At 43.3% G+C, this 8443-nt stretch overlaps 1 pseudogene; it reads right to left on the bottom strand.

Moving 5' to 3' along the window:
* Nucleotides 1–5430: 5430 nt before the first annotated feature.
* LOC115834153 lies at nucleotides 5431–6302 on the bottom strand (annotated as a pseudogene).
* Between the last annotated feature and the right edge of the window lie 2141 nt (nucleotides 6303–8443).

Genomic DNA, 8443 nt, shown 5'->3' with positions numbered 1-8443 from the left:
CTTCTCCGCTGCTGCTTCTCCCCTCCACCCAGTTTCATCCTTTCCGGCACCAAGAGCCCTTCCTTCCTTCTCAAAGCCACTCCTCAGTTTCCGTCCACTCCTCAGCTCATTTCAGTTCCCAGCCACTTGCCTTTCTAGTATAGTAAGAACATAACCTGTAGATTAGGGAAAACTTCTCCGTACTCTCCCTTATGCCCCTGCGGGTTTACAGTGTTCTCCAAAATTCGTATCTGGATTAAACAGTCGCACCACATTTTAGCTAAAGATGGGAAGAGTCTACTTTCTGCACTTCAGGGACTGATCAAATTTTCTCACCTGTGCGGGTGTAAGGAGGGTTTCACAAAGGCCGAATTTTTTCGTAGGTTGAACCCAGCTTTCTTTGTGCTTTCCTCCTTGCTCAAAAAAATTTACTCTGAAAGAGTCCTCTGCCTTTGGCTTCTTTTGTGTTGTCTTTAAAACCAGAGCTAGCCAGGCTTGGCAGCAAACACCTGTAATCTGAGCACTTTGGGAGGCCGAGGCGGGAGGATCCTTAAGCCCAGGAGTTCAAGACCAGCCTGGACAACATAGTGAGAAGACCGAACTGCCCCCCTCCCCCATCCTGTCTCTATAAAAAATCAAAAAACGAAAAAAAACAGAGCTATAGAGTCGCCGATGAAGCCGCTGCCACATTTTTTAACCCAGATGTTGGACGCAAGCGTGTGCAAAACTGCCACGTTTGCCACTCTTTGTTTTTGTCAAGTGTTGCAAATTAACCTCTTCTCTTTGCTTGTTTGATTGTTTTTCAGGAGTTATTAACAACTTTATTGAAGTACAGTTGATATATGCAAAACCCCTACACATGTTGAATGGAAGCAATTTATGAGTGAGGACGTATGCATACATTTATAATGCTATTTCCACAATCAGGGTAATAAACACATTTATCAACTTCACAAGTTTCTTTGTGTTCTTTCATGTGCATGGGTAGGAAGAAGACTTAAACGTGAGAGTTATCTTTTTAACAAATTTTTAAGTATACATTATAGTATTGTTAACTGAAGGCCCTATGGTGTGCAATAGATCTCTAGAAATTATTCATGTTTCATAACTAACATTTTAACTCACTGAGCAACAACTTCCCATTTCTCTCTGCCACTGGTCCCTGACAATCACTATTCTGTTCTCTGCTTTTATGAGTTTGACTATTTTAGATACTTCATACAAGTGGAATCATGAAATATTTGTCCTTCTGTGACTGGCTTATTTCACTTAGCATAATGTTCTCCAGGTTAATCATTCGTGTTGGTGCAAATGGCAGAATTTCTTTTTTATAAAAGGCTGAATAATATTCCATTGTATGCATATACCATATTTTCTTTGTTCACTCTGTCAATGGATATTTGTGTTGTTTCCTTGGTTATTGTGAATAATGCTGCAGTGAACATGGGAGTGCATATGTTTCTCTAAGATTCTAGTTTCGATTTTTTTGGGACATATACCCAGAAGTGGGATTGCTGGATCATATGGTAATTCTATTTTTATCTTTTGAGGAATCTCCATACTATTGTCCATAGCGGTGGCATCATTTTACATACCAACAGTGTAGAAGGGTTCCAATTTCTCCACGTCTTTGCTAACACTTCTCTTTCAAGTTTTTTTTTTTTTTAATAATAGACATCCTAATAGGTGTGAGGTGGTATCTATTGTGGTTTGATTTGCATTTCCCTGATGATTAGTGATGTTAAGATTATCTCTTCACATATCTAGTGGCTATCTGGATGTCTTCTTTGGAGATATGTCTATTCAAGTGCTCATTTTAAAATCAGGTTATTTGGGATTTTATGTTAGTGTGTGTGTGTCTGAGTGTGTGTGTTTGGCTATTGACTTGTAGCAGTTTAAAAAATTTATTTTGTAGATGAACCCCTTATCAGATAAATGATTTGCAAATATTTTCACCCATTCCATAGATTGCCTTTCTCCTCTGTCGATTGTTTTCTTTTCTGTGAAGAGGCTTTTTAGTTGGCTATAGTCTCATTTGTCCATTTTTGGTTTTGTTGCCTGTGCTTTTGGTGTCGTACTCAAGAAATCATTGCCTACACCAATGTCAAGAAGATTTCCCCCTGTTTTCTTCAAGGAATTTTACAGTTTAGGGGCTTAAGTTTAAGTTTTAAATTCGTTTTTAGTTGACTTTTGTGCATTAACGTCTTATCTCCTCACCTGGATCTACATTTCCTCTGCAGCACTCACAGAACTAGTCTTTATACTCTTCGGCACTACCGTGTGTGTGTGTGGGTGTGTGTGTGTGTGTGTGTTGGCAGTTTCATAGGCAGAGAAGGTTTTTTTTTTTTTAGAAAAAAGGAGAGAATCTGAAGACATACTAGAAGATTCAATCTTGGGACTTCGCTCCAGGTGGACGGAAACTGACACAGACAGTTGGCTAAAAGCAGTCCTTGAAATAGATGATGGCTGTGGGAGGATTCAAGGGCCTTTCGGTCCAGAATGCCTTTCTCCTCTTGACACAGCATCAAGACAAGATTCCATTCAGAAGTTTCAGAAGCAGAAGATAAACCTAGCGGACTTTAACCTATCATACCCTAAGCCCTCACCTTTAGACAACAGTATATAATAAATCAGTAAAAGAGGTCAACGCCAAGTGGAGGTGTAGCTCCATGGTAGAGTGCATGCTCAGCATGCATGAGGCACTGGGTTCGATCCCCATCACCTCCACAAACGTTTTCCTATATATCTTTGAAAATTTCTTTCAGTCTTTGAATACTTTGTTTCAGTCTTTTCTTCTTTCTTTATGCATACCCTAGCTTGTGTTTTTCCTACTCACAGCTAAGGTAAGCCATTTGGTACTCATTCATTTGTACTATGGGTCCTAACAGTCCTTCTGCCTCCCAACCTGACTGCTTCAGCACAGCTTTATAGTCATTTACTGAAATAGAGAAGCTGTTTATTCAAGATCCCCTGACAGTGAAGCAACAGTCATGCCGGCCATTGAAGACTCGTTCTCCTTTGCTGCCCTTTCTCATGACTATAAAGAAGTCAGGTGGCTCACGCCTGTAATCCCAGCACTTTGGGAGGCCGAGGCGGGTGGATCACGAGGTCAGGAGATGGAGACCATCCTGGCTAACACGGTGAAACCCCGTCCTTACTGAAAATACAAAAAAGTTAGCCGGGTGTGGTGGCGGGCGCCTGTAGTCCCAGCTACTCAGGAGGCTGAGGCAGGAGAATGGTGTGAACCCGGGAGGCGGAGCTTGCAGGGAGCCAAGACAGTGCCACTGCACTCCAGCCTGGGCGACAGAGCAAGACTCCGTCTCAAAAAAAAAAAAAAAAAAAGTCAGAAGTCAGAGGAGAAAAAAAGAAAGAGAGAAAAAAATCGCCCTTGGAAAACATCCGTTAGATTTTCTCCTCCCTGCCACCCTCACTCCACCCATATTTGACAGACTACAGACTCTGGAGAAAATTTTCTTTCTCACTTTCTTTTTCTCATTCTCCCCTACATTTCCACCACTCAAAGAATCTTGATTGGGCGGCAAAAGGTGGGTCCTATTACTAGTCATGGGAGCGCTGTGATCCCAGGTTTCTCTAAAGAAGGAATGTTTAGAATTTTGTTCGAAAGAAAGATGCTTCTGGCGAAACTCCGAGGCTTTCAAAATCCACAGTTGAGAAAATTATTTTCAGAGATGGAAAAAGCCGCTTGGTCACTCTCAAAGCAGTGTCAATCTTGGAAAAAAAGGGTTATGTTTTCCTGTGGAACAGAAGCTTGTAGTTCACCGCCCTTGGGAGGAAAAGACTTTCTGGTTTCCTACAGCCAAAGAGGAGCCGAGGGGCCGGGCGTGGCGGCTCACCCTGTAATCCAGCACATTGGGAGGCCGAGGTGGGTGCATCACCTGAGGTCAGGAGCTTGAAACCGTGGTGAAGCCCTGTCTCTATTACAAATAGGAAAATTAGCTGGGCGCGGTGGCGCTCGCCTGTAATCCCAGCTACTCGGGAGGCGGAGGTTGCAGTGAGTCGAGATTCCGCCACTGCACTGCAGCCTGGTCACAGAGCGACACTCCAACTCAAAACAAAACAAAACATTATAGAGAGCCGAAGAGACATTGGCAATGTGGGCACTTTCAGGGCCATCCAAATCTTAGGCCTCCGTAAAGATCTGGCTTCAAGCTCTCTCCTTCGTCCCTTCCTCTTCTGCAACCACCTGCCTCCTCCTATCTCCCCACTCGTTTTCTTCACCATCTCTCGTCACCGTCACCTCCACTTTCTCCCATTCCCGTTGATTTGGTTCCACTGCTTCCTCCTAGCTAAATTTCCCCGCGGAACTCAGCTCACTACAGTTCCTGCAGCTTCACTTTCTAGGTTGGCGTTCTCAAGCCTGGGTGATAATCATCTGAGGGAGACCTTTCAATTGTAAAGATCCCCATCTTTCCCCTATCCGGTGATTATCAGTCCACTATAGAGCTGTAAGCTACAAACGGCTGCACCAGTCAAGTTCTCAGGGCAGCTCCTCAGGCTCAGGAAACACTGCATTCCAGTCTGAAACCTTTTGACTCTTTATTGGAGGTTGTTTCTGGTTGGCTATGTTATAAATGTCTCCTTGCCTCTAAACGCCCATCTCAGTGACTTTCCAGCCCCAACTGAGCCTCACTCAGTTAATTCTAGCGGGGGTTGGGACAGGAGACAAAAGTTGGGAAGGAACCAAGAAGTTGATACATAATTTATTCACGTATTCAGGAAGATACAGATTTTGCACAAATAAGAAAAATATTAGAGCGAAAGTTAAAAGTAAAAGAGAAGACACAAAGGTTTAGGATTACCTCCTAAAATCTACGTGGACATATTTGGACACTCCAAAATTTAACAACAGGAGGAAAGTGTCTATTATTTGTGGCATTGTGATTGTTGAGGTTTCGGAATCTCTCCAGGAGCATGGGGTAAGAGTAAGGAGGCTGTAACATAAGTTTAAGCCACTTAAACTTAAATGCCTCCTATGTGTTTCTTTGTAGGTCTCAGGAACGGAACTGCAGCTTCCCTGAGACAAAGTCACTGCTGAGTTTCCTGATCATGATGATCCACTGAAGAGTTTGGTAGAGCAGTCACTGTGACAGCATACACTTAGGTTTTCTTTATCCTTTTTCTTTTCTTTTTTTCTTTTCTTTTCTTTTCCTTCCTTCCTTTCTCTTTCTTTCTTTCTTTTTTCTTTCTTTCTTTCTTTTCTTTCTTTTTATTTTCTTCTTTCTTTCTTTTTCTTTTTCTTTCTTTCTCTTTCTTTTCTTTCTTTTTCTTTTCTTTCTTTCTTTTTCTTTTTCTTTCTCTCTTTTTTCTTTTTCTTTCTTTCTTTCTCTTTCTTTCTTTTTCTTTTCTTCCTTTCCTTTTAGAAACTGATGTTTATTTTCCATCAATCTTATTTCCATGTTGTCTAAGAGCCTGTGCAAGAACAGCTTAAGATCATTCAGTGGTTGCTTCTACCCATTCAGTGGCCTGAGCAGTGTGAGCTGCAGACCTGTCTTCTGTGGCACCTGAGTTCTCCAGTCTTCAGTAGATAACTGCTGGGTAGGCAGCCCGTAGTCTGTGTGCCTTCAGACCTGTCTGCAACCTCAGGCTGAGTAGCAGTGAACTCAGGAGCTGGAGCAGTCCATTCACCCTGAAATTCCTCTTTGGTCACAGCCTTATCAGCAGCAGCCTGCTCTTCTTTTTCAATCTCTTCAGGATCTCTGTAGAAGCAGGGATCAGGCATAACCTCCCACGGGTGTTCACAGGAAACGGTGCCACGTATGCGCCGAACTTCTGGGGCCAGCATCCACCACATCAAACCCACTGAGTGAGCTCCTTTGCTGTTGCATGGAATAGCAATGTCCACATAGTGCAGAGGAGAATCTGTGTTACACAGAGCGACGGTAGGTAGGTTAACATAAGATGCCTCTGTGAAAGGCTGGTGGTCAACCCTGGAGTCAGTAACCACAAGAAGCTGTGGTTCCTGGAAGGCTGCTTGGATCTGGTTAGTGAAGTTTCCAGGAGTGAAGCAACTGGAGTGGCTCCAGTGGCAGCAGCAAACTTCAGCATGGCCCTCTGGCCAGTATTCCTGGAGGATATAACACTGACATCAGCAGGGTTTTCAATGGCAACAATGGCATGAGCTGCCAGCAGAAGCTTCTCTCAGGTCCTCTTCAGATTTCTGACATACATGCCATCACTTTCCTTTTATAGATGTACTGTTCCATTTGGAAGTAAAGAATGATGCCTCCTAGGAGGGTTCTTGCTGCCAGGAACTTAAGGACATCCTCCTCCTTCATTTGCAGGACATCAAGGGCTCCAGACATTGTGAAAGTTTCCCTTCAAGTTACAACGGGAATCCAGAACAAAGCCGTACGGACTCCTCGGTGGGTAGCGTGGAAACGCACACATAGGTTTTCATTTGGGACTTGTTTTCTTCTTCCACCTGGATCTAGATTTCCCCAGACAACTTTCTGAGTTCTGCTCTTTTGTACTCTCCTCCTAGCATTTCTAATTGTGTGGACAGCCAGAAGCAGTGAAAATTCAGGGGCCCTGGTGCAATGGTGTAGGAAATCTGTGATAGGGTGGAGACTACCTGGAGAAAGAGAAACACACTGGAGCTCCAACCTGAAGCCAAGTGAGTTAACGTTGGCCAGGTTTGTTCGTGGGTGAAGCTTTGAGGTCATAGGGCTTAGCTATTCCCTTTTCTTGGAAAGGGGTGTCCAAAATATGGATTTCCTCATGGATTACAATGGCCAGAGTTCTACTGCTTCATGGGGACGTTTTGTCTTTCATGGTTTTTGATAGCTGCCTGAGAGATATGTTGAGGGCTCCACACCAAATACTGTGGGGTTATAAACAGCAAGAAGTAAAAGATGCCCTGAGAATCCATGCTTGGCAAAATGGAAGGTGGTCCAAGCTGTTTTTCACTGATTTGGCGACTCTGTGGGCCAATCAGGAGTCAAGGATATGAGGGTCAAAAAAAGAAGGTCTATCATTTTGTCTTTGTCCAGAAATAATTCAGACATCAGCATGACCATAACATACCTGATGGGGATAGCCCTGCCAGGGGACTCTGTGACTTAGCTGGTTAAAACCTCTGTCCTGGGTTTGAGTCTCAGAGAAAACTGAACTTGTTATTCATCCGTGCCCCCTCTCCTGCTCCTTAAGGAAGTAGGAGGAGCATGCTCTTCGTGTTTTCAAACGAAGGAAATTTCATGCTATATTTGGAATTTCAACTTCACATTTAAAATATCATTTTCTAATACAAAAGGTAGCATGCAAAGGCTTTGACAAAGAAAACTGGTATTGATTTTGATACATTCACCAACACACGATTTGTACGGAAAAGAAAGTGCAGAACAATGATATACCATGATTTTTACTGACGCTTTAACAAGTGTTTCTAGAAATTCAAGCAACTTTATCTAGTCCCATTCCTCATCCACACACCTTTTGCCACGCCTGCCTTTGGGACCTTTGGTACAGTGAGGTGTGAAGTATTATTAATTCATTTAAAGATTCAAGAACAAAAAACCCCGAAGTTCATCTAGGAAATGTAGAAGGCAAAGAATTTAAATACGCTGTTTGGCAATGTTTCTGAGATTTTTACTTCAGCTAGATGTTTTGGTTTGGGGAACAGTGGGGAGTTATCTGGTGTCTTCTATTACATATTTTGTGTACATTTTCTGTGAAAGTCGATTTAACGTGCAATAAAAATAACTGCTGCCAAAACCCAAGACCTAAGTTTTTTTTTTTGTTTTTTTTTTTGAGATGGAGTCTCTCTTTGTCGCCCAGGCTGGAGGGGTGCGATCTCAGTTCACCGCAACCTCCACCTGCCGGGTTCAAGCGATTCTTCCACCTAGCCTCCCGAATAGCTGGGATTACAGGCTCTGGCCACCATGCCCGGCTAATTTTTAAATTTTTAGTAGAGAAGAGGTTTACACCATTTTGGCTAGGCTGGTCTCGAACTCCTGACCTGAGGTGATCCACCCGCCAAGGCCTCCCAAAGTGTTGGGATTGCAGGCGTGAGCCACCGTGCCCAGCCAAGACCTAACTTTTAAAACCTATTGGTAGATTGCTTGCTGTAGGCTGTAAGCTATTCCAGCGAAGGAGAGCTGGCTGTCTTCAGTCAGAATGTTTTAAGCATTCCGAGGCAAAGCGCTGAATGCCACCTTACATTTAGACAACCTTTACCTACTAACTCACCCAGAAAAACTTGGAACCTGATGCCCAGCCCCTCTGTTGCTCACAATTCAATTCTCAGTGGCAGAGGCGGCGACTGGAGGAGCCCTGAGGAGACAAGCATAAGGCAACCAGTGGCAAGATTTTCTGCTCCTCAGCCTTAGATGACCTAATGCTCATAAAACATAGATGAAAGGAAAAATTTATCTGAGCTGCCTATTTTTTCTTATTTCCATTCTTTTTCAGTCTCGCTCTTTAGTGATACCGCCAAACGGAACTCAAA

The sequence above is a fragment of the Nomascus leucogenys genome, unplaced genomic scaffold (genome assembly GCF_006542625.1).
Source record: "Nomascus leucogenys isolate Asia unplaced genomic scaffold, Asia_NLE_v1 001501F_33990_qpd_obj, whole genome shotgun sequence".
Lineage (NCBI taxonomy): Eukaryota > Metazoa > Chordata > Mammalia > Primates > Hylobatidae > Nomascus > Nomascus leucogenys.
Note: the sequence above shows the minus strand (reverse complement) of the source record. Positions and strands in the feature narration are given on the sequence as shown.